This window comes from Leptidea sinapis, chromosome 1 (assembly GCF_905404315.1).
Source record: "Leptidea sinapis chromosome 1, ilLepSina1.1, whole genome shotgun sequence".
Taxonomy (NCBI): Eukaryota; Metazoa; Arthropoda; class Insecta; order Lepidoptera; family Pieridae; genus Leptidea; species Leptidea sinapis.
In genome coordinates, this window is record NC_066265.1 from 20,209,242 (window position 1) to 20,235,244 (window position 26,003).

General features: G+C 36.4%; 1 protein-coding gene across 1 annotated transcript in view; it reads right to left on the reverse strand.

Annotated features, from left to right (window-relative positions):
• The window catches only part of LOC126978165 (elongation of very long chain fatty acids protein 1), a 53,601-nt gene extending 51,037 nt beyond the window's left edge, over positions 1 to 2,564 (reverse strand). The window contains exon 1 of the mRNA XM_050826967.1: positions 2,415 to 2,564. The gene's annotated coding sequence lies outside the window, so the exon portion shown is untranslated. The remainder of the gene's footprint in view (positions 1 to 2,414) is intronic.
• Between the last annotated feature and the right edge of the window lie 23,439 nt (positions 2,565 to 26,003).

The following is a 26,003-nucleotide window of genomic DNA, read 5'->3' on the forward strand; positions in this document are numbered from 1 at the left end:
TTTCTTCCATGCACAACCAAGCTATATAAAAAAATTCCTTGCGCGGATGATGGACCAAGATGCCATTGGGATGTGACAACGCTCCTGTGATTCCTGTCGTATTGCAAAATAGTATAGAATGGGTAGAGGTCATTTGTTCCAGAAAAGTAGTACAGACAATAATTCCGTGACATATATTGCCAATGCTATTTAAACGATACATAAATGTTGATGAAGCTGCCTATAGAATACACTCTCGTAGCGATATATTTCTGAAAAGTATAGCCTATTTATAAACGGCTTGACAAAAATAGAATTTAAAAAATTGTAATAATTGTAATAAAGAAAAGTTCATTTTTTCAGCCGTATTTGATATTTATACCTTCAAAAAAACGAACTTAAGGTATCGCCCCTCAATAGAATAATTAAGCCATCTTATAAAAAAATCAAGAATTGGCTAGATTGTCACTTTTGATATTTTCCGCTTATTAATAAAGTCCAAATGTACTAAAAATACGCCATAAAAATAACTAGCATTATTTTATTTAAATTTTTATAATTTTTTTTCTTCTAGATCGTGTTGTCGTTTTTATCTCGTAAATGTTATATACAATTATCATAGATGTTACACTTTCACCGGGTTCCATCATGTTAATAGTTGTTATATTTAAGGTTTAAGTCAAATTTAACGTTAACAGTAACGATGAATTTAACATAGACTGCGTAATGTCTTGCACCATCGTATTCCTTCGCATAGTTAATGTTATACTTAAAAAGTGACACATCATAGTACGAGATCCCATTGCCCGATTCTGCAGGTATGTGTTTTTTTGTTAAAATCACTTAAATTTTTTATTCCATTGTTAAAGTCAGATAGAAAAGAAAAAGTGTGATTACTCACAGCGATGCCGGTTATTTACAATTATAATAATTACCAATGATTCAAGAGCACTGCAGGTTTGCAACACAGCACTAACTTACCTACTTCAAAGGGAAGTCTTAAGGAAACTGATTTCCTATTCAAGGATGTATCTGTTGAAATTATTACTGCTTCTGTAGTTACGTAAAGAGATTTTATTTAATTAATTTATTCTCTTTTACAAAGATAGCTATTTGTTGCGATACTAGTATTATAAATGTGAATGTAAGTTAAGCTTTAACGCCGGAGGTACTGAACTGATTTTAATGAAATTTGGTACAGCAATAGACTAGAGCTTGGAAAAGGACATAGGCTACATTTTATCCCGGAAAAATCCGTGGCACCCGCGGCATTTCTGAAAAACTGAAATTTACTACTATACCAATAGTAGGTTTAGTTTGTCATAGCAATCTTCCTCGAAATAAGATTCATATAATATGTTGGGAACGGGAGCGAATACCAAAGCATCTCTAGCTATCGTATTAAACGGCACGTACAGTTTATTTTTTCTTCTTGAACTGAATGAATTCAAATCACAATTTTCTTAATAGCGTTGAGTTTCTCAACTCTTACTTCAAATCAACTTTTCTGAAATTAAGTATGTATTTATCAGGATTTATAACGACAAAAAGGCCTCTTCCATTGATTGGTAATGCGTAAAAATATAATTTGAGAGGCCCACTCTAACTAGCTTAAGCATAAATCTCTATTACCATGACCGAGTGAATGTCGAAATCGATTAACACACGTTACTAAATGTTTTGACCGTTTTTTTGCTAGCATTATTATGATAAAAGAATGAATAGCATTGAAGGGTACATACCCTTTAAAATAAGATTTCATGATATGCTTTGGAAGTTACTGAATACAAATTTAAATAAAAAATTTAATTTAATTAAAAATATTCTTGAAAAATTACCAGTACGAGTTTTTTAAATAAAACTTCTTCTAGCACGGTGCACATATTATTTATTGGGTATTGAATAAGACTGAGCCGTCATACTCAAATATATTACGCATGTTTGGCTATAGTAGGCTCGAGTCAACTGAACGAGCGAGGTCAGATTAAAATTGCCAGATAATCGGTATTATTTTTGATTATTATAATTATAATTAGAAATGTTGAGATCTAGAAATTTTATTTAGGTATCGGCAGAAAGAAAATACCATACAGTTTCCAAAAAGAAGTTTCAGTTCAGAATGGTAGTTCAATTCAATTCTAGATTACTGATACTAGTTTGATCAAAATTATCGCAGTATTAAATCTAGTTTTGATGTGTATCCGATGACTAAGTAATATAGGCTCTTCGCGAAACTTTTGAGTAAATAGTTATTATGTAAAATATTTTTAAGTCTTATTAATGTATACCATCAGCTATAATACGATAATACTATAGTATTATCATATTAGATCCGTTTAGCTTATTAAAAATAATCACTTACATCATTTACAAACTGGGTTACTATCATCAAATATTCCCAATTACCCCGAAATTAAAAAGTAAATAGCACTAACCTCGATTGTTGATCCACCACAGATTCTATTTTCAAATAGTGTTCTATATTTTCGAACGTAACGGTCACACGCGTAACTTTTTCTAACGCTAGCCAACCAGCCAACATCGAGGTTTGAAAGCAACTAATGGTGTCTGTGTCTTGTTGCGAGTATGCCACGACACTCATAGAGGCTCGAGATTATGTAATCAAGTATATAATAAATAGCTTATACAGTGTCGATTTTATGTGATTGTTTTGAACGTGATTTGTTTGGGTTTGTGCAAGTAAAATTTGCGGTTTGCTGAATTCCGTATGTCATCAATATGCTTGTAAAATAGAAATTTTTTATTATATACCAACGCAACTTCAAACAATGCTTCATCTATAGGTTTTTCCAGGTTTGATATTACATCTGTCTTAGAGTCCGACTACTCTATGAACAATAAGTTGCAAATGGGAAAAACTTTTTTTCTAACTGTACCTATACCTTCAAGTTTAAGTGTCTGTCCTTGATATTTGTTTATTGCAATTGTAAATGCTCATTTCAGGGGAAACTGCACTCTTTTAAACTGAAAGCAAATCGGTCGTAATTAATGGAATACAGGGAATTAAAACATTTTCTCCTTTTGCCATCCCAGCAGATTGATGGTGCATTAAGATTTCTCTTCAAAAGGTTGGAACTTTCAGCCTCAACTTATGGGATGCTGATAATTCTAGGGAATTGAGAAAGTCTAAAGGATACGATGTCACATGTTCAGTATCAGTAACGTCCCCCGCCACGTCTGACATAATTTGTTTATTTAGCTGGCTTACTGTCTCATGTGTCGGTGCAGAAATGCCATTTCACGCATCTATACCTGTGAAAAGTATGGTTGTGAATTGCCAGACATCAGGATAATGAATGACATAACGTCCAGTGGTGAAATTCGGCTGTTGATTTTTTCTGAGCATTGCGTAAAGCACAGTGCGAACCCCCATCCCATGTAATGCAAAAAATCTAGGCTGATCGGATATGATAGTCAATGATTCGAGCCGCTCTTCCTTGTATGCGGTGAAGTGGTGAGAACTCCTTTCAGGCTTTTCATTATACTGTTTTTTAAGTTCTCCGCTCTTTTCATCCTTAGATAGTATCGTATTGACCCCAGCGAAGACAATCTTGTTTTTGGTGAGGGGTAATTTTGCAACTATATTTTCAAACTCTGGTTGAGACCTGCCACTAATAGGCACCAAGAGAACGGAATGAAGAGTTGCATACCTTGCAGTACCAGATCTACATCAGAATTAGAAGTGGTATCTGGCTCATCCAGTGAAAAGAAGAATCTACCGGTTCGATTAGGGTGCGAAAAAAGACCGCATCTAATTCCAATCTGCCGAACTGCCACCACTCTTACAACTACTACTACCTTCACTAGCATGAGGTATTGAACAGCCATCACTTCCCTTGTACATATTGTAGGGATGGGAGCGACCCGCCCCACGTCGCCGCCACAAGCAATGTCGTGCAGGCTGAAGGTTTTTTATATTGAAAAAAATCATTATAACAGAGGACCTATTATAACAATTATATTATTTTCGGTTAGCTCTCATTTAAAATCGCTTATTTTCGTAATTCCGTAATTAAATATAACTCTTATGATTTGACAAAACTGCAAAGCATACATTATTCGATTTGTGTAACGTTTAGCATTAGCTAAATAAGTGTAACCCTTAGGTAATCAATTTTATTGTTCGTCATATGAGTTCATACGGTACATGGTTCATGTAAGAATTCTTTTTCATCAATAATATAACCTAAATATGCAAGTTATTATTGTCGAACGAAAAAAAATTTATCCCGGTTGATGAAATCTTTCAGAGCAGCCTAGGACGCCGTATCTAGTGAAATTACTGGGAAAAAGAGATTTAACATTTCATCTTTCAAGGTGACGTCAAGTGAAATTGTAATGCTACTAAGAATTTTTAGGGTTTTCAAGCATCCTGCCGGGCATAGGATGCGCACCACGAGTATATTATCTGTACGCATTTTCTCGTCTTATCTCGACATGTCTACTGAAGGCTGCAGCTAATATACATTGTAATGGGGAAGGCGTATCAATTACCATCAGCTGAACGTCCGGCTCGACTCGTTCCGTTTTGTCACAAAATAAATCTTGCCTCTCGGAATCCAAAAAAATCCCTTATTTTAGCTTGTTGCATAGTTGAGAATAATCATTAAAACCTGTTTCTTAAAATTAGAATATGTTTTCATTAATTGTAACTCTTACATGGTTTAAGCCTCACATATTATTATATAAATAAAGCAAAAGAGAAAAAATGTTTTATGTTACTCAGTTGTTATTTGCTATAAATCATTAACGGCCGTTATCAATAACGTATCTCTAGTTACGGATACAATGCTGTCACCGTTTAATGACAAGATCTTATCTATCCATAGTTATGTCCACTATAGTTATAGTCCAATGCTATCTGTCAATAGGTTATTGAAATGTAAGTAAGCGTAAAATGATAGATTTGTCTACCTCTAGTAAGTTAAACTAAGGATAGATAGGTCATTGCAAAACGACCGTAAGTCCAATGCTTTATATCGATAGGTTGTTGAAATGTAAGTAAGCGTAAAAGGATAGATTTGTCTACCTCTAGTAAGTTAAACTAAGGATAGATAGGTTATTGAAAACGGCCGTTATTTGGTTAGTAGTACGGCGCTGTATGGCTCAATATAAACCAGTCGATTCTATTCCATTATATCATCAACATTAGCCCTTCTTTTAATCGGTCTTGGAACTGTTCTAATGCCAATCAAACCTTTTGTTGTCTACTATTCATATCTTATCTGTGAGTCGTGATATATGACGAACTCTGTACCATTTTAGTTTTAATGCGTACCTATTTTGTTTATTTCTTTGTCTTTTAGATAATTTATACGTCTAGATATACTGTGGCAGCTGTAAACACGTCGAAAAAATTGCGGCAAACACTTAGCCTGTATTTTCATCAAACGCACGTACACTAAAACAAAGTGACTGACGTAGCGCAAGTGTAAGACGTAGCTATCATGCACACTAAAGTAATAAGCCTGGCCTTTTGTCATGCGTTGCCTAAGAGCGAGGGCACTATCTAAACGTATAAATTATGTTAGCTTTGTCTCATCATATCATTTTATAACTTTTGTTCTTTTAAAAATTTGATTTATCTGTGATTAATAACTTTAATAAACGTTAGTTTTTGGCTATTCTCGATAATTCGAACACCTCCATTCATATATTCGCTCTACATCTCGAAATTATTTCACCTGTCACTCAAAACGAAGTAAAATGAATTACAACTAAGCAGACACTCCTTCTAATTTGAAAAACTCTGTTACATAATTTTTCGGGTTTTTTTTACAGTGTTTCTCCTGTATTTTTTCTCCTGTTTATACCTTTTTTGTAGAACAGGAAGACAACGAGCGTATTGGGTCACCTGATGTTAAGTGATCACCGCAGCTCACATTCATACACTCAGATATGCCTACTTTTATCCTCAGAAAATACAAAATGACCAACTAATAAAAAAAGGAGGAATATCACGACTTTGTTAGTATACAACTTCTTTTATAAAACTCTAACTCCACTTAAACTACTCAACGGATTTTGGTGCGGTTTTTTTCATTAGTAGAATAATTTTTAACAGAAGATTTTTATGTGAGTGAAAAAAATCAATAATTTGCAACCAAATTTAAATGGCTTAAGTATGATAACAGTTAAGAGATACATAAAAATGATGTTCTAGGTTAAAAACTATAGGCTATATGGCACAATTCTTTTTACATAAAAACTTTAATTGTAAATTGCCACGATTTACCTTTCGAAATCGGTTAGTACCACAGGGCACTATATTTTTCCAACATTGAAAACCAAAATTGAAAGTGCCGTACGGCACACTATTCACTGAGCAGGTTCTGATCCTTATTTTGTTTGTAAGATGGTTTATTTTGCATGGTCTTATAGCTTGTTTCAATAGGTTTCTGATACATTCAGTCAAATCATCCTACATACATACGTACATAAACTCACGCCTTGTTCCCGTCGTAGAATGCCATTTGCTTCTATACTTACAAACCTCACGCGCTTCCTCTACATTCATTACTCTTTTCATACATGCTCGCCGGTTGCGGGTGCTTCGGACCTCTCCTTTTCTCAAAAAATCCCCAATTTGGTCGACGAATGTTCTACGAGGTCTCCCGCGACCGACTTGCCCACACACACTTGCCTTATATATTTGATGTGTCTTTCATTCAAATCATCCTAATTATATGCAATCTATTAATACACGTAAAACAATATGTACTCTTATATACAGAACATTGCTCGCGCGACAAATCACGCCATTCTGAGACATACCTACGGCACACGATCAGAGTTTCCCGGAACGAAAAGGTTTATACAGAATAATAGATTTTCAGATGATTGTAATTGATGCCTGCCCATTACAATGCAGTACTGCTCAGGACTCTTAAAAACCTCAAAAATTCTGAGTGGCACTACAAACTGGACTTCAGACCGAAACACAGTAATGTTTACACATTACTGCTTCACGGCAGAAATAGGTGCCGTTATGGTACCCATAAAACAGCCGGCTTCCGGTACAAAGGAGCCTCCCAATGGTAAACGGTACACGAGGCGTGATCGAAAATTCGTAAGACTGTCGTTGAATTATGGATCAAAGATTAGTTTTCAAACTTATTTATAGTTCGGCTATTTAATGATCATACGGTCATTGGACCAGTGGGTGAATCATTGTGAGGGATCAAATCTCAGCCGTGAAATATTTTTACACTTTAATTGTTTGTTCTTTAAGCTTTGTCATTAGCGAAGACTCTCCCTAAGGCGATAGTAATTTATACTTGCATTTCTTTATTACTTATCATTTTGTTTAAATTTATTTTTTAAGCAAAAGCTTAAAAAATAGCATATAGCATAGCTTCAATCGCGGGCCTTGAGCGTGGAGACCGAATCCAGAAATTCCGTAACGAAAATGACCTAACACTTACTTACTAGATGTATATAGATATTTCGGCACGGACATTACAGTTGCCGTGGAACAGCGGTTATCACTTACGCTTTAGTGAAGAAGATCCCAGGTTCGAGCCTGGGGTACATCTTGTTTTTTTTTAATTTCTTTTTTTTTACCCCCTTTTTTATAATTTTTATTATTATGCCAAGAATTTTTATTTAGTTTTACCTATCCCGTTGTCTGTCTGTAATCAAATCTTGCAAGTTAAATATTACTCACTTCCCGTTTGCTTTTTTTAAAATTAATTTTATCAAAAAAAAAATCTGCATAAGTAAAATAAATAAATAATTATAATTGCATAAGTTGATAAAAAATGCTATGCAATAGCTTTACCGCGGCAGTCCCCGAGTGCCACATGTCTTTTTTATTTTGCTTCTTACTTCAGCTGCCATAAACCTATTGTATCAGTTTAAGAGATTGGCGAAAAATAATAATAATAATAAAATGGTGAAACAGTGGCTGAAATTATAGATGAGAGTTGATTTTTTTGAGAGATGAACTTTTTAATGTAAAATAATAGTAATAGTTCTGAATTGTTTAATTTTTTATGTCATATAAATATACCAGTGCTGAAGCCGTTGAAAATTATGAAAAGTGGAAAAAATAATAGTTGGTTGAAACCTATTGGACAAGGAAGAGAATATAACAAAAATGAAACGAAAAATATTAACGGGCGATCTGAGGTCGGGAAGTGGAAATTTGTAAAGCTAATAAGGAAAGTTGTAGGTAATAAAAAGATCTACAACTTTTGTTTTCACACTTTAATTAACCTCAATATTTATATGAAAAATTAAAATAACCAAGATCTAGGTTATTTATTTTTATCTTTTACAAAACCATTTTTTTTTTACAAAATTTGGTGAAAAGTTACCTTTTAATATCCTAGAACACCGAATTACAGTATATTTTGCGGATTGATACAACTACCTTACGCGTTAATCCTTAGAGGTAATTTTATGATTTATTTACTTTTCATTAACACAGGAAATCGAAATGTTTGAGGATTTTTGTTTACTCTTAATATAACTGTCTGTTTCATTTATTAAAATAACACAAATCTTATAACTATAATAACAATACTAAGATTACATTAAAATTACAACTATCATTACGGGGAACCGTACCAAAACTACTGGCAGCATTTCCGCGTTGGATATAGATATAGCAGCCAGCGCTTCGGTTTCAGTAGCCTTATTGAGGCGCGAAGATAGTACTTTGTACATTTTCCGCACCTCTGGGCCCCACGGGCCTCGAAGTGTCTCGACACCAAACGGCACATAAATCTAAGATTCAGAGAGATCGATGTTTTCGACGCTTGCTGTCTTCGGCAGTCGAAGCAGCAGCCCCAGCATCAACTGACGTAACTTGGACATGAGAAGGAGCCAGAGTGTCGACGCAAGTCACGTCCCAAACCCGCGCCCTTCCCCGTGTCCAAGCCACCAGCGTTATTCCAACAGGACGCTTTCCATCGCGGCGGGTAATTACCATTTGGCTCTAAAACAGCTTTTTTTAATAAAAATAAGGGACGAGACGAGCAAGATGTTCAGCTGATTGTAATTGATACGCCCCGCCCATTACAATGCAGTGAGGTTTCTTGAAGAACCCCAAAAATTCTGAGCGGCACTACAACTGCGCTCATCGCCTTGAGCCATTAGATGTTAAGTTTCATTTGCCCAGTAAGTTCACTACCTACGGCGCCTTTCAGAATGCTCACACATTACTACTTCATGCCAGAAATAGGCACCGTGGTGGTACCCATAACCTAGCCGGCATCCTGTGTAAAGGAGCCTCCCACTGGTGAAAGCTGTCTAATATTACAATATTAAGAGCGGCAAACTGTCTATTACATTATATCTGCAAATAAAACTCAATACTTCCGTAGTGGAAGTAAATGGTGCAACATAGTACTTAATACATTCTTTACCTTGACATAGGTAGACGACCTGTATAGCCCAGTGGTTAGCGATCCTACCTACTAAGCTAGAGGTCCCGGGTTTGAATCCCGGTAGGAAGAAGGCAAGCATTTATATGATGAATATGGATTCCTGTTTCCGAGTCATAGATGTTTCAATGTATTTATGTATGTTTTAGTAAGTATATTGTTTTAAATATTTCATTGTCTTGCAACCCATAACACAGGCTATATATGCTTAATTTGGGGCAAGATAATATGTGTAAAAAGTGTGTCAATATTATTATTATAGGTAAAGAATATATAAAGTACTATGTTGTAGTATCAGTATTTAGATTCGTTCAGTTCATACTTTTATATTGTGAATAGCAATTTATTTCAGCACCGAACTTAAAGTAATTAAAATGAAATCGCGTTAATTTTAATTTAATGGTCTATGAACTAGCCGTTATATATTTTATACGATTCCTTCCATCCGTATGATACTTTAACTTAAATCACCTACATTTAAGTAATTCAAGAAATTTATGAGCCTTTCAGAGCCTATTAGGCAAGCAGAAAAGTTCAGTTATTGTACGATGAACGTTGAGTGTAAATACTCACTTTGAATTTGTTTTTCAAAACTTTAATTTTGGACATACCCATATTATGTTGTATGTATCTAGTTCATAGACGTCTAACGGCCGTTCCCAATATTCAGTCTATCTCTTCTTCTTCTTCTTAGTCGGACACTCTTGTCAGAGTGGTCGTGGTTGCGCTGACGAGGTACATGGTGGAGTGTTCGGTGGGTCAACATCCTTTCTGAGGGTAGATCTCCTGGCGATGTGCTTCCATTTCTGACGGTTAGAGGCGTTGCGAGTACACTGGACTATGGTGGACTCAGTAGCCTTTGTGATGGCGTCTATCCAGCGGGTTGGCGATCGACCGCGTGCTCTCTTGCCTTCCACCTGGCCCTGAACTACCAGTCTCTCCATCGAGTTCTCATTTCTAGAGACGTGACCAAAGAACTTCAGTATTCTTAGTTGCACAATTGACGATAGTCTGTCTTTAATACGAAGCTCTTTGAGGATGGATACATTGGTGTGAAATGCCGTCCACGGGATCTTTAGGAGGCGTCTCCAGCACCACATCTCTAATGCATCGATTTTACAGCGGTCGTGCAGTCTCAGAGACCAAGTTTCGGCTCCATAGAGAAAGATTGGAAACACAAGGCATTTCATCAATCTGACTTTAGTCTTCTTGGTAATCCTCCTGTCCCTCCAAATCTTTCCCAGTTGTTCCACTGCAGACCTGGTGATGGCGCACCGTCGTCTGATCTCGTCGCCACATCCTCCAGTACTTGATATAGTAGAACCAAGATAAATATAGTTCTGAACCACTTCACAGTTGGCTATATGGGGTACGTTGGTTCCAATTTGTTCGGCCCGGTCTACTATCATCACCTTCGTCTTGTCTCGGTTAATAATAAGTCCGAATTGGAGACTGGTACTTTCTAGACGGTTTAGAAAATTTTCCATATCTTCTCTAGTCTGTGCGAGAAGGGTAGTATCATCAGCGTATCTGAGGTTATTTATCACGCGTCCCCCAACAGATATTCCTTTGTTCCAATCTTCCAAGACAATGCGCATAATATACTCTGTGTAGATGTTAAAGAGTAATGGCGATAAGATACATCCTTGTCGTACACCGGCCTCAGAATTGAATTCGCTTGAAAGGGTATCATCCACTCGTACCGCTGCAGTACCGTGCTCATACAACCTCCTCAATAGAACTATTAAATGGGGTGGTACACCCATTTCCGCAAGTATCTTCCAAAGGTGTGTCCATATGACCGTGTCAAATGCTTTGCGAAAGTCCACAAAGCAGATGTAAAGGGTTGTATTGAATTCTCTGGCCTTCTCAATAATCTGACGCAGTATAAGAATTTGTTCGCGAGTGCCTCTTCCCTTAACAAATCCGGCTTGCTCGGGTGCAATCTGCCTTGAGAGGTAGGCCAACAGCCTTGTATTAATTATGTGGAGCATCACCTTACTTGCATGAGATATCAAGGATATGAGTCGGTAGTTGATGCATTTCTTGGTGGACCCTTTTTTGTGCAGTGGAATGAAAATGGATTTTGACCAATCGTCAGGCCCATATTCCAGTCTCCCATATTTTACAGCAGATGGTATATAAAATATCAACTCCAGGTTCTCCCATCGCTTTGAGGACTTCTATTGGGATCTCATCACAACCTATGGCTTTATTGCATTTGAGGTGTGTAATTGCTGCTCGTACTTCATCCCGCATGATGTCGGGTTCACGGTCAAGTATGTTGTGGGGAGAACATGTGAAGCTTAGTACCAAATTATTGGAAAATAATGATTGACAATATTCCTTCCACATATTCACGATATCCTTTACCTCCGTAACCGTATTCCCATCGGAGTCCTCAACAGCCCACGTCTTAGGTTTAAATTGGCGTGTTATGTATCGCACCTTATCATGCAGATCTTTGGTTTGATATTTGTCGGAGTGCTGTTCCAGTTCATGACATATCTTACTCAGATGGTTATTGCGGTCACGTCGGCAAGCAGCTTGTATGATAGCTGACTTGGCATTTAGCTTCGTAATGCAAGCACCACTGGCTTTAAGTTTTCGGCGCTCTTCAACCAAATGCCAGGTTTCTTCCGTCATCCAATGTTGTCGTTTTGGTAAGACGGTTTTCGGTTGTGAGTCAGCAATCGCGTCCACAATATATGTTTTTGCCGAGATCCACAAGTAGTTAGAGTCATTGTTTCCGATACCTGCTCTCCATGCGGCATGTCTGTTCTGTATCGAGGTGGTTAGTGACTTTCGATCGTTCACCTCCATTCTTCTAGCCATTTTAATTTGTCTTGCTCTTTGCAATTTCAATCGCAGGTTCCCAATGAGCAGTTGATGGTCGGAATGACAATCAGCACCGGGAAGGGTATGTGTATTGGCAATTGAACTTTTCCATCTGGTTCTCACTAATATGTAATCTATCTGATTGCGGTGTTTGCCATCAGGGGATGTCCAGGTATATAGGCGTCGAGGATGGTGTTTGAACATCGTGTTTGCTATGGCCATGTTGTTATCGGTTGCAAACTCTATGAGTCGTTCCCCCTTGGGTTACGAACACCATGGCCATAGTTCCCAACAATATGTCGTATGCCCGTATTCATTGTGGTGTTTCCGACCTTGGCGTTAAAGTCCCCAATGATGATTAATAGCTCTCTTTTGGGGATCTTAGCTATTGAAGACTCAAGTTGACAATAGAAGTCTTCTACTTCTTCATCTTTGGCAGAACTTGTAGGAGCATAGACTTGAATTATGTTGAGTGGGGTCGGTGATGCGCTAAGTTTAATGGAAATAATTCTATCATTAATTGGGTGATATCCAAGCACCGAGTTTTTACATAATTTAGGGATTGCAATAGCCACACCCGAAAAGCTACTTTTATCGTTGCCGGAGAAATAGATGGTATGTTTCTCTGAGTCAAAGTGGCCGCTACCTTTCCAATGTGTCTCACTGATTCCCGTGATAGTGAGTTTGCATCGCTCAAGTTCTTTTTCAAGAATATGAAGCTTTCCATCTTCAAGAAGCCCTCGAACGTTCCATGTACCTATGCGAAGATCGTTTCTTAAATTAATATTCTTTCTTCTTCTTCCAGTAGCATTTTTTCCATAGGATGCCTGGTTGCCTGCATCCTGATGGCCGGTAACCTATTTCACACCCTCAGCCCGGAAAACTCAGGGCGCCGGTCGCTACGCGGGTTGCCAGGCGGTCTTACTCTGTCTTTAAACATACTCATCATTGCAACTCTCATGGGATAAATAATGTAGTAGGTTCCCGTTACTTTCTACATCGCGGTACTATAACCTCAGTGGTTATACTAATCCAAGAGTGAACCGGTTCAGAACATATGGTTCTTTCGCTTCACTTCGGTACTGATGGTTACCGCTGCCCTCCATTAGGATCCAGATTCTACGCCCCTGTAGCTTGCCTCCTCCGCTGGTTAGTCCGTACCGACAACTGTTGTCTCCGCATTCACCACCGTTGAGGTCTTCACCCGTAACCTTGGGCACGGGTTCTGCGTTATACCCCGCAGTACTGGGTCCCTGCTGAACTCCGCCATCTACACACTCCGGCTTGCTGAAGTGTAAGATGCCCACCCCCGCGACATGGACGCGCCAGACAGGACTTGCCCAAGTGAAGAGTAGAGAAGGTGGCTCTACTCTCCCAGGGGCCGGGTTAATGGACGTGTATAACGCCACGCCCAAGGGCTCTATCTCTTACTTGAGATAAAAATCGTAACTATCGTTGACTTTTCTGTCCCAATAAAATTATCGACGGTAACTCACCTTATCCGTACACGCTGTCTGTCAATAGGACCACGTATAGCTTACCAGCGATAGAAGTTTGTGTGCAAATTGCAATTCACGTGTCCCAATATAAAGCGATAAGAATGACTTATCGGGTATATTTGGACAGATTCAGATTATTGACAGCTAATTACTGACAGTAGAAGGTAGTAATGTATCTCTATCTGTAGACAGTATATTGGGAAGAGCCGTAAATAAGTAGGCTATAGATATTATATGCTAATTCGTTGCGGGATGACTGTCTATTTAGAAACATACATTGCTACTTTCGCTTTTACGTCGGATTTTAAAGCAAAATTTGGTGTGCAAAATGTCGGCAATACAAATAAATTAAGAATCTCATAGTGGAACATGACCGCCTTGGGTCAACATCTCCTGGGGATGCCTCGTTTAGAGGCGAAACACGTGTCGAATTGTTTGAAGACGAATATTGGCGTAACTAACACTCAAGAAAACTCAAAACATTTGGATGATTATGGATTTCCGGAAAATAACGGCTACTTCAATAAATTTTCACTATATTTTTACATAAAAATAACAACAGTTTAGTTAAAAGAAAGAATAATTTAATGAACTATTATGACTGGTATAGTTGCAAGTTGGTGGAATGTTTAAAATATAATATTCTGAAGTAAATCATTTTAACGCGTTGGTTTACGTCCGATGTTCCAAGAATTAATTAGTACATACTCGCTGGGTGATTTATAAATCAGCTCTGAGGCAATATGTTACTCGTGGCTATGACTTTCTTATTTAGATTTCAATGATCAAGTCGTTCATAATAAATTAATTTTTATGGAACAGCATCTGCGTCTCTAGGATGTGAGGGATCACTTTCAGAAACCAAGAGAATTGCAAACAATTTGATTTTTTTAAAAGTGATATCCCTCACTCCTGGGATTAATTATACAAAATTAATTTGTAACCAAAATTTACGAACTCGAGCCCGCGACCTCTCAGTTGTCTTGTGACCACTCGAACGTCTGGCTCAGTTGGAAGGAGCACTGGAACGGAACCCAGATCGCCTGTTCGAGTTGCGAATCGTTCATAAATTGTGGTTATAAATTTTATTTGTAGAAGAGCATTGTAAATTCACTATGAGTAAGCATATTAATGGAAATTCTGTAAGTAAATAAATCGTAAGTAAGAATATTGCAATAAAACCATTGATTAATTACAACAGTTATTTATATTAGTTAAATTTAATTATCTCATTTATGCAAATATTTTACATGTTATTAACGGTCACTGGAGGATAAGGATTAAGGATTACGAAAAAAAACCATCTTTGAGAAATAACGTAATTATATAATGCTAAGGGCCTAATTGTAGATAAATTGGACAGCGTAAACTTTCCATAAGCCTTTTGTAACGAATTTTGTTACACTTTTTTGACTTACTCGTGTAAGACATTGACTATTTGACGTTTGAGTGTGTCTGTTGCATCATTTTACATTTTACATATTATATTGTAATTGAAACGATTTGTAAATCGATGTAAATGTAAATCTTGATATAAAAGAGTGGCAATGAGTTTCTTGCTACTTCCTCTCATTAGCTCAACCCTTTACGAAGTAGCGGTAGATTCAATAAGAAAAAATTTTTTTTTGACATTCATAATTGTCATTTCTGTGACCTACGTGAATAAACTGATTTTGATTCGATTTGATTTGATTTGGAGAGATGAAGGCGAAAAAATAGAGAATAAGGAGTATAAACGACACGTATCTGATGTAAATTCAACTTTTTTTTTGGAGGGGACTAAAATACATTTACGTATTGAAAACCCCGAAACGGGGCCTATATGTCGGACTCGGGTGTAAATACACCCTACGGACCCCACCCTACTCTGTCCTGATAGCCCTAAAGGTTTTTACAGCAAAGCCGGGCCCCCGGCCTTGGAGGTCAAAAATGTAGCTCATAGGCACGAGGCGTCTCGGAAGGAGACTCGAACTTCGGACCGCCTGCTCACTAGGCTGGATGGAAATCGTTATAAAAAGCATGATTTGTTATACGTGAGTTATAAGCTATAAGTACTATGCATGTTATTTGTATTTTCGTGATCTTTTTGGAGCCGCTTAGGTGGACGTGTATATGGATCAGGTTAGATGAAATTATTAAAATAGCTGAGAAAAATATCAACCTCCTGAAATACATGCGCAAAAAATATTATTGTAACTTATAACTGCATCAGGTCGGAGGAAATACCAGCATTTACAGGTATCCGTCAGTGGACTTTTCTTGCTGCTTCTCTTTTTAGACTATCATAATAAATTATAAAATTCTGTTATTGACGTCATAGCACCATATCTAGCACTAGTTTTTAATAGCTGTATTGAACATGGTGTGTTTCCTGACCTTCTGAAGTATAGTAAAATTACACCAATATTTAAATCGGGACTCACTTCTGACCCGAATAACTATCGCCCTGTTTCGATGTTGCCGACCCTTAGTAAAATTTTTGAAAAAATTATTTTAAGCCAAATGCTTACTCACTTTAACACTTATAAGTTACTTCATATAAAACAATTTGGCTTTACTAGGGGACGCTCGACTACGAATGCAGGTGTTGAAATCATCAGGAATATTTTTGAGGCCTGGGAGGAATCACAGAATGCACTTGTTATCTTCTGTGATTTATCTAAGGCTTTTGATTGTGTTCAACATTCAACGCTGGTCAGGAAGCTATGCCACTATGGTATAAGAGGATCTGCACTCGACCTTCTGATCTCATATTTAAATAATAGGATTCAGAGGGTCGAGGTGAATGGCAGGAGATCTCCTGGGACTCCTCTCGGTATGGGGGTCTAATTCAAAAAAATTCAAAAGGTCTAAAAAACAAGGGTCTATTCTTGGACCCTTCCTCTTCCTAATTTATATACATGATCTACCTAACCTTGTAGAAAAAAAACACAAGGTGGTATTGTTTGCAGATGACACTTCACTTATATTCAAAGTGAAACGAAGCCAAGTTTTGTATGACGAAGTAAACAATGCTTTATCTGACATCGTGTACTGTCTAGCCGAGATCCTGTGGAAAGGAGCCTCTCACTGATAGCGTACCATTTTGCACGTTACCTAGGCAATCTAGACGGCCTTCACTGAAGCCATGAAGGCAATTTAAATATAAATACCCGAAAGACTATTATAACTTAGTGCAACTAGTCCTTTGCTTCACACTACTTCGGCCCATATTTCAATCATCGAAGTTGACTCGCAGGTTGAGACTGGACGTATTCCAACTCGCATCAATAAAACTAATCTTATATGGTAGTTGTGCAATATCAAAAAGACCATCTCACATCAGCTCCCGGTCTATATATTATACCGCTGCTTTCAATCTATTCTGGGTATATATAAGTTGAGGAATATTTGACTTAGGCCTATTGAAGATCATACGCTAAACAACACACTATAGACGCTCTGGGCTCAATCAAGGGGATACAATATCTCAACTAAGTAAGTAATTGTAGTTATAATTATGAGTGATATTATTATTACAATAAGGGACGAGACGAGCAGGTCGTTCAGCTGATGGTAATTAATAAGCCCTGCCATAACAATGTAGGGCTGCTCAGGATTCTTGAAGATCCCAAACATTCTGATCGGCAATACAATTGCTCTCGTCTTCTTGAGACATTAGAAGCTAAGTCTCCTTTGCCCAGTAATGTCACTAGCTACGGCGCCCTTTAGACCGAAACTCAATAATGCTTACACATTACTGCTTCACTGCTCAAAATGGGCGCTGTTGTGGTACCCATAATTTAGCCGGAATCCTGTGCAAAGGAGCCTCCCACTGGATTGATATGGGCACGAATCGAGCGAGTAATTGCAATTATATTTTGATGAGTAATATTGAAATATCATTGCATAATTCGTAGAGGTTTGCAAAATATTATAATTAAGTTAATAGGTAATGTTAATTTTTTAAAGCTTTTTGCTATTAAAATTTCCGTTATAAGTGATTATTGTTGTATCATAATTTTTTATAAGCTGATTAACTTCTATAATTCTTTGGTGTTGCAAGCGAGTGTGAGTGACGGTGATAACTAGATTATGATTATTTAATAGCGATAGAAGTGACTGTACAATATTGTATATTTTATTGAAACGAGCGCAAAAAAATGAATGCTGGGAGAGTTTCTTGCGCCGCTTCTTCTCTCTCAGAGCGCCATTTGTTTCCGAAGCGGTAGTAGTATCTAGTATATTAGAAATGATATCAAAAAGAATTCTAAATGAATAAATTTTGAGAAAATAAATGCCTTTTATGCCTATTTATGCCTTTTCCATAAACATCAGGTAAAACGTTTACACTCACAAGTCTAAGTACGCTCTAGAAGATAAAGGCACTACATCAACAGTACTGCGATAGCCTTGAGGAGTGCAGGCAAGCCAAAGCAGCTTTACCTTGCGCCGACTTGCGTTTTACCAGGGAAATCTAACAACTTGGTCGGTGTCGATTAAGATTAATATTTTGTGCGGCCACAGGTCACAGCAATTTTGTGTCACAGACAGCCCCCTATGCAGAGGCTGTCTGGGGGCAGAAGAAACAGCCGCTCTCGTTCTGCTGGAGTGCAGAGAGGTGGCAAACTACAGTGCGAAGCACCTGGGTTCACCAGGCGCCCTTCGGGAAGTCTTCGCAAACGTTAAGAAGTTGGGGGACTTCTTGGAGGAGCTTGGCTGGTTGGAGTAGTCTCTATCTCGCATGTAAAATAGGCGCATATGACGTCGAGTTGCGGAAACCGCCCGTGTGAAGAAGAAGAAGTACGCTCTTTAGATCTCAGCCTTATACCGACAAATAATAATAATAATAATTATGAAATTAAATATCTTCAAGTATAAATTAAGTTACACAAAAAACAAAATGAAAGAAGGAACAAATGTGTAAGGCCTTTCCACTTCCCGGTGCTCAAAATGCTGTAGATACACATTAAATTATACGGAACTAAGCATTTAAGTATTCAAGCAAATGTGACGTAAAATAGTGACGTCATTTGTAACAACAGGAGTTTTACAAATATATTTAAAACTATAATTATATTAACAATTATGGAGAGACTTACAATATGGTCTAAAATATTTCCATATTTCCGTAGTATACACAAATCTAATGAAGGGAAAACAATTTATTTGATTGATTTGTTCTTATGGTTAAATCTCTAATTCAAAATTCTAAGGCAATAAATATTTTATATTATCTCCGATTAGTGACTGTTGTGTTTAGTTGTATCTGGGTACTATAAATTGCTTCTGTGTGGCTGATTTGGTATATGTTCAAAAATATATATACGTTTTTATATGAATTTGCCAATAATATATCATAACATCAAAAATTACTTCGTAAAATATGCACCCTGCTGTCGTAATGAAATTGTTTCACAGCAGAACTGTCAAACCGTGCGTCAATAAATTCTCTCATAGAAATTATGTATGGACACATCAAAGGAAAAACAAATTTGTTGTTTTTATTTAATTTAGCAGCATTTTCCTATTTATTCATAACCATTTTCTCTCTCCAGGAGAGGGTGGGCACTGGTGTTCCGTACGGTTGTGTGTCCTCCTTGTTAATAAAATAATAATTTATTCGAACATTGGACTTCCGGAAGTGTCACTAACCAAAAATTAAAAGATCCGTAGGACGAAACGGTGACTCATTTATTCCTATAATGTTCAGGATTGGCCAAATAACGAGTAGAAGTTTTCAGAAATATGACTCCGACAAAGTATTTGTTATATTAACACATGCTGTTTTTTCTCTGTTAACTATACCATTGCAGTATTTGGTATAAACCTAAGATCATTTATACGTCTAGATAGACTATGACAGCTGTGAAAACGTCGAAAAAAATTATGTTTAGAATTAACCTCAATTTTGAGCAATTCCCGCACACTACAACTATGTGACTCATACAAATCGCGAGTGTAAGACGTATCTTGTCACGCACACTAAACTAATATTCCTGTCCTGTTTTTATCGGTTGTCTCTCACGAGAAACGCTATCTAGACGTTTAAATTATCTAAGGTATGATCATTTTATTGACCTCACTGAGAGCGTAGTAGGAGCTCCAATTCAAAATATCTTTGCGGTAACTATGTGGTTCTCCATCCACAGAACGCGCAAATACGATTTATTTGATTCTTTAGCTATCAAATGGACAATAATAAAACTTTACATTAGAATGATATATACGAACAGCTCCAACACAAACCTGTATCAATACTGTTTTTGATTACCAGCCCATTATGAACTCGAACTTAAACGAGTATTAACGTCAAAAATATAATGTTTAACGATTTGTTTTAATTTATTCATTCGATAATATGAAGAATAATTAATGTTGCTACTCATCCGTTTAGTAGCAACAGAAGTTTTATTAGAATTCTGGTTTCTGTTTACTTTAGTGTATCTTGCTATTCTAAAATATACATTTATTAGTTATTCAACGGATTAGCATACTAATATCAAAAACCTAAATTGAATGGATTACATCATTGAGACCAGGCTCGGTCCGTCTTTATTGGCGTAGCAATTAACTTGTCCCATAATTAATGCGTTACAAATGTTTGTTTTAAAGTTGTTGTATTATTTCTTTATTTCTCTTTGGCCACAACTCTTCTTTCAATGCTACATCTTAGGCTCTTTCACGCGAAAACTATTATTGAAATAGGATATTTTATCAATAAGTTGTAACCTATACAACCGACGTTAAATGAATGTTTAAAATATTATTAAAACTAATCAAGATCCACTCACAATAAGCGACGCTGTATACAGATATTTTTATATATATTCTACTCTGTATTTATTTGAAATAGTCTAAAAAACACATAACAAAAACAAACATTCTGGCCAAATTTAGAACCTCCTCTTTTTTTATGAAAATAAGGGACGAGACGAGCAGGACGTTCAGTTGATCGTAATTGATACGCCTTGCCCATTGCAATGAAGTGTCGCTCAGGTTTCTTGAAAAACGCAAAAATTCAGAAGTCTCATTTGCCCAGTAATTTCACTAGCTACGGCGACCTTAAGACCGAAACACAACAATGGTTACTGCTTCACGGAAGAATAGGCGCCGTTGTGGTACTCATAATCTAGCCGGCGTCCTATCCAAGTGGGTTAACGAAAACGGAAAAATCTACCAGCGCGCCCATGTAATCTAAACAAATTTTACTTTTATTTTAGACAATAACAAAAGGAATTATAAAAATAGTGCGTGATGCTTGTAATTAACAATCGCAAAGGTCGCGGCAACTTTCGTATCCGCCGCTATTTGCAACTGTTTCCATATCCGATAGCACTGCTGTACCAACAATATCATAGGATATGTGTTGTCGCTTCCGTTATTCATTTGACAATTATTAATTCTATTATTGATTCTTTAATACGTCATTTAACGCTCTGATAAAAGACATAGAATTTGCATACATATATAATTTGCGCATCACTAGCACTTACGTTATCGACATCTACCGCATTTATTTTAAAACACGGAAATATTGTTTGTTTTTCCGTGTTTTAGGAGTGTTTTCCCTCACTTTTGTGAAAAAAATATCCAAAGGAGACGGGGATTTCTGGGCCAAAATGTAATAAGTTGAGATATGGTTTAAAAAAACTGTAATATTTTTCTATTTCAAAATATAGAAAATTCAAGCCTAACTCACAAACTAGAACACGAGAAATCTTAAAATTTAAAAATAAAGTTTGTGTACCTACGCCATCTGTCATTTGAGTGTTTCCCGTTGTGTTATTGATATTTGCCTCGACCACTGCTTTCTTTCTACGGACTTCTGATATTGTAACAAAATAAAAATAAAAATCGCATTTCAAAAATCAGCTGTTTAGTATAGGTTGTTGCACATATATTGCATAACCTCACTTTTACAAAGCCTCCTAAGTATAACTGACCAGTGGGAGGCTCCTTTGCACCGGATGCCGGCTAGATTATGGGTACCACAACGGCGCATATTTCTGCCGTGAAGCAGTAATGTGTAAGCATTACTGTGTTTCGGTCTGAAGGGCGCCGTAGCTAGTGAAATTACTGGGTAAATGAGACTTAACATCTTAGTCTCAAGGTGACGAGCGCAATTGTGGTGCCGCTCAGAATTTTTGAGTTTTTCAAGAATCCTGAGCGGCACTGCATTGTAATGGGCAGACGTATCAATTACCATCAGCTGAACGTCCTGCTCGTCTCGTCCCTTATTATCATAAAAAAAAACTCTGCTTTCAGATTGCCAAAATTCCTCAAATTTTCAGTGATTTTCAGTGATACTTTGTTAACTTATAAGCTATTCATTTACACTGATTTCATGCTTTTACTACTAGGCCCAATAATGTATGAAAGGGTAGGTATCCGTCTCCTACGAACAAAAGAACAACCGACTTCAAAAACACTATTCCAAAACAATAGATATAATGTGCACTAAAAATTATAAAAATAATTGCGTATTTTTATACAATCTAATAAATTAATCTAATTCTTGTTACGATTATTGTAATTTTTGGAGTCGGTGTCATCCAAGATAGGTTTGTTACTACGAACATAGTTATAGGTGAGATGTTCTTGAGACGTGAGGAGGCGAGAGGCGAGAGCGGGTCGCGGCGGAAGGACACCGATTCCAAAAATAACAATAATCGTAACTAGGATTAGATTAATTAATTTGTTTTTTTTGTTAAAATTTTAATATTATTCTAAACCATCACACAATAGAGTTGCAATATGGCAATCGAATATAATGATTATTGTAGTACGATAAATTTTATGTACGATATATTTGGTAGGTCTGAGAATTGGTAGTCATCTATTTTTATACCCTAAAAATTTTAAAATTTTGCATTTTTTTTATTACTTAATATGGCAATACAACGTTTGCTGGGTCAGCTAGTATTATATAAGATTAATTACAAATTTAAGCACAATTATCAAATTCTAAGTAGAGGTATTTGGTGAGTATTGCATAATATGTAGATTAAGATTATTTTTTGTTGTTTGATTGGGTTCTTGTAACGTTTTGTATTAGTTTACATTTACTTTTTTGACTTACTCGTGTAAAGCATTGACTATTTGACGTTTGAGTATGTTTGTTGCATCACTTTACATATTATACTGTTTATTGAAATGATTTGTAAAACGATGAAAATGAAAATCTTGATTTAAAAGAGTGCCAATATATTTCTTGCTACTTCTTCTCTTTAGCTCAACCCATTTCGAGGTAGGGGTAGATTTAATAATAAATAATCTTTATTTTACATTCAGAATTGTCAATTCCGGGACCTACTAGAATAAAGGGTTATTGATTTGATATATGACATATGTTAGTAGTTAGTGCTATTGTTAATAATCAACTAAATCCAAAACGTGGTCAAATTGCCACTTTATTAAATAAAAAAATATATCAGTTTTAGTCAGCTGGCGGCTGCTCATTGAAACTAAAATAAAACACACACAAAGTCACGTTGAAGACAGTAACAGTTGATAAACATTATCTCTGCACTTAAGATCGAGATCTTGATAGCATCTGTCTAAGTTAATCACTTGTAGAACGTGTGGATAAATGAAATGATAGAAGCACTATCATATTAACACATCATCTATCTTGATTAGGATATTCAAGTTGGACACAGGAAACAGGCTTACAGATAGAAATGTCCTGGGAAGAAAATATTTCGACACGACTTTAAGTCTTACCACTCAGAAACTTTACAAGCATACTGTCGAGGGTAGCTATGTAAGGTGAGCCATCTTATAAGTGAGAAAAGTTGAAAAAGTGTCCAGCTTATGCTGTAAATAACAGTTCAAAAGGCTTCCACAATGGCGCTGGTGAAGGCACAGGGAATGTAATTGTAAACGAATTGAAGTATGCAGAGTTAAAAAAATTAATGTTATCCTCAACTAGTAGTAGTTCATTATTAAAATTTCAACAACTTAAGTTGCACAAAATAATGTAGTAAATATAACCATAAAGAATTATTATAGGGAAACGTGCACCTAGTGATTAGTATTATTTTAAATTTGGCGATTCTTTTTAAGATTTACCCTGATGCTACTGTGGCGCCACCCTAATTGAATGCATTTTGACGGACACTTTTTCATATACACAGATGACTCTAATTACCTCTACCCTCCATAAAGCGAATTGCCACAATTAAGGTCCGTATTCTAGAAAGCGTTTAAATCCGTAATCAATTGCTGTTATGAAGACAGTGACAAAACATACTTGAGCACAGAATACTTATTGATATACGTTCTAGAGTTAGTTCTATTATATTTTATGTACTTTTTATTACTTTAATCGTTTTGAAATAAATAAAATAAACTAATAATAATTTTTAGACAAGAATATTCTGAGTCAAATTATACGCTTATTATTATAACTATGAATTTTTTATAAAAGATATAAAAAAACGAAAAACAAGTTTGACAATAGGAGAATTGAATGTATCAAAATAAAAGAATTGCTTTCTTGCACCTCGAGAAGAACCACAAGGCTGTTGAAGGCTTTTTGAAAAAATCGTAATGTTGTAAAAATCGAATTATATGAAATCACATCAATATCAATCAATTAATACTATTAATTTTTCAAATTCAAGGTCATATTATTCATTTCGTCGTAGTTTCATGTCATTGAGCCTCAAACAAAGACCATTTTCACTATATATATCTATATATATATATAATCTGCGGTACTTAGCACCCGTGGCCGTAATGCCCAGTAAGTTAAGGGTTTATTTTATGGTAAAGGAGGACAACAATCATACGGGTCACGTGGTGTTTCGTGATCACCGCCGCCCACATTCGCTTGTGTTGCAAGAGAGGAATCACAGGAGCGCTACCGGCGTTAGGGTGTGCGCACTTTTTTTGAAGGTACCCATGCGTATTGTCCCGGAAACACCGCACAAGGAAGCATAGCATTGTAGTAAAAAGTCCTTGAAATCTGCACTGTGGAGGACCGCCACACATCCAGATGGTGAGGATGATATCCTAATTTTTGGAGTGTTGTGCGAGGGTGGAATTCGGCGGCAGGAATAAGGTGAAACAGCTCTAATTAGTGTGATTATTATTATTATATATTAACAAGGAACTTTCGTACCATATACTAGTTTCATAAAAGTATCAGGCTTAAATGAATGTGTAAAGAAGGCTTAAAAGAAGGCGGTGTTTCCGGGACGATACGACATGGGTTTCGCAAAAAGCGCGTACACCTTCCAACGCTCTTGTGATTCCTCTGGTGTTGCAAGAGAATGTGGGCGGCGGTGATCACTTAACACCAGGTGAGCCATACGCTCGTTTGTCCTCCTATTCTATAAAAAAAAAGAATATACAAAGCAAATTTTTTAAACAATCTTTTGTGCTTTCTATAGCGATAAATAGAAAAACAATACTTAATATTCAGGTATTTAAATTAAAGTATTTGTCATTTCACTATTATAAATTTGGAATAAACAACACATATCGAATAACATTACAATAACTTATCGTAACAATAGAAATCTAAAGAATATAATAATAATAATATAACTATTCACTCAGCCTTGGACATTTGCCACTCCAGTTATTTATATATATTAGAAAATGTATTATAATTTACGTTTTCACGTTTTCAACATCGAGGTCTGATTGGTACAATAGAACTTGAAGACTTATTCATTTTGTTGGACTTGCTGGCCTCTTACGGCCGTTCCCAATATTCAGTCTATCTCTTACTTGAGATAAAAATCGTAACTATCGTTGACTTTTCTATCCCAATAAACTTATCGACGGTAACTCACCTTATCCATACACACTGTCTGTCAAGGGGCCGACGTTAGGTTACCAGCGATAGAAGTTTGTATGGAAATTGCAATTCATACGACCCAATATAAGGCGATAAAAATGCAAGACAGAGCTTGTCTAGTAATATACATAGAAGTCTTTGACTACATGTTTTATCAGGGGAAATATAGCCCCCTAAACGTATTTCTGCCAAAAAAACGCAGTATGCTGTGTCGTTGACACGGCTCCTCATCTTTCCTTGGAACAGGAAATAATTCAACAATGGTTTTTGCCACTGCTGCGTCTGGGATAGAATTTTTTTCCGGTCGAAGTTATTCCGCTTGGCATTTTCAAAGAGCTCATAATACACATTTCCCTACCTCATATGTACCTCAATAACTCTTGTGTTTTTACCTATTAATTTACATTTACTTTTTTTGACTTACTCGTGTAGGCAATTAGTATTTGACGTTTGATTATTTTTGTTGCGTTACTAAATATATTGTAA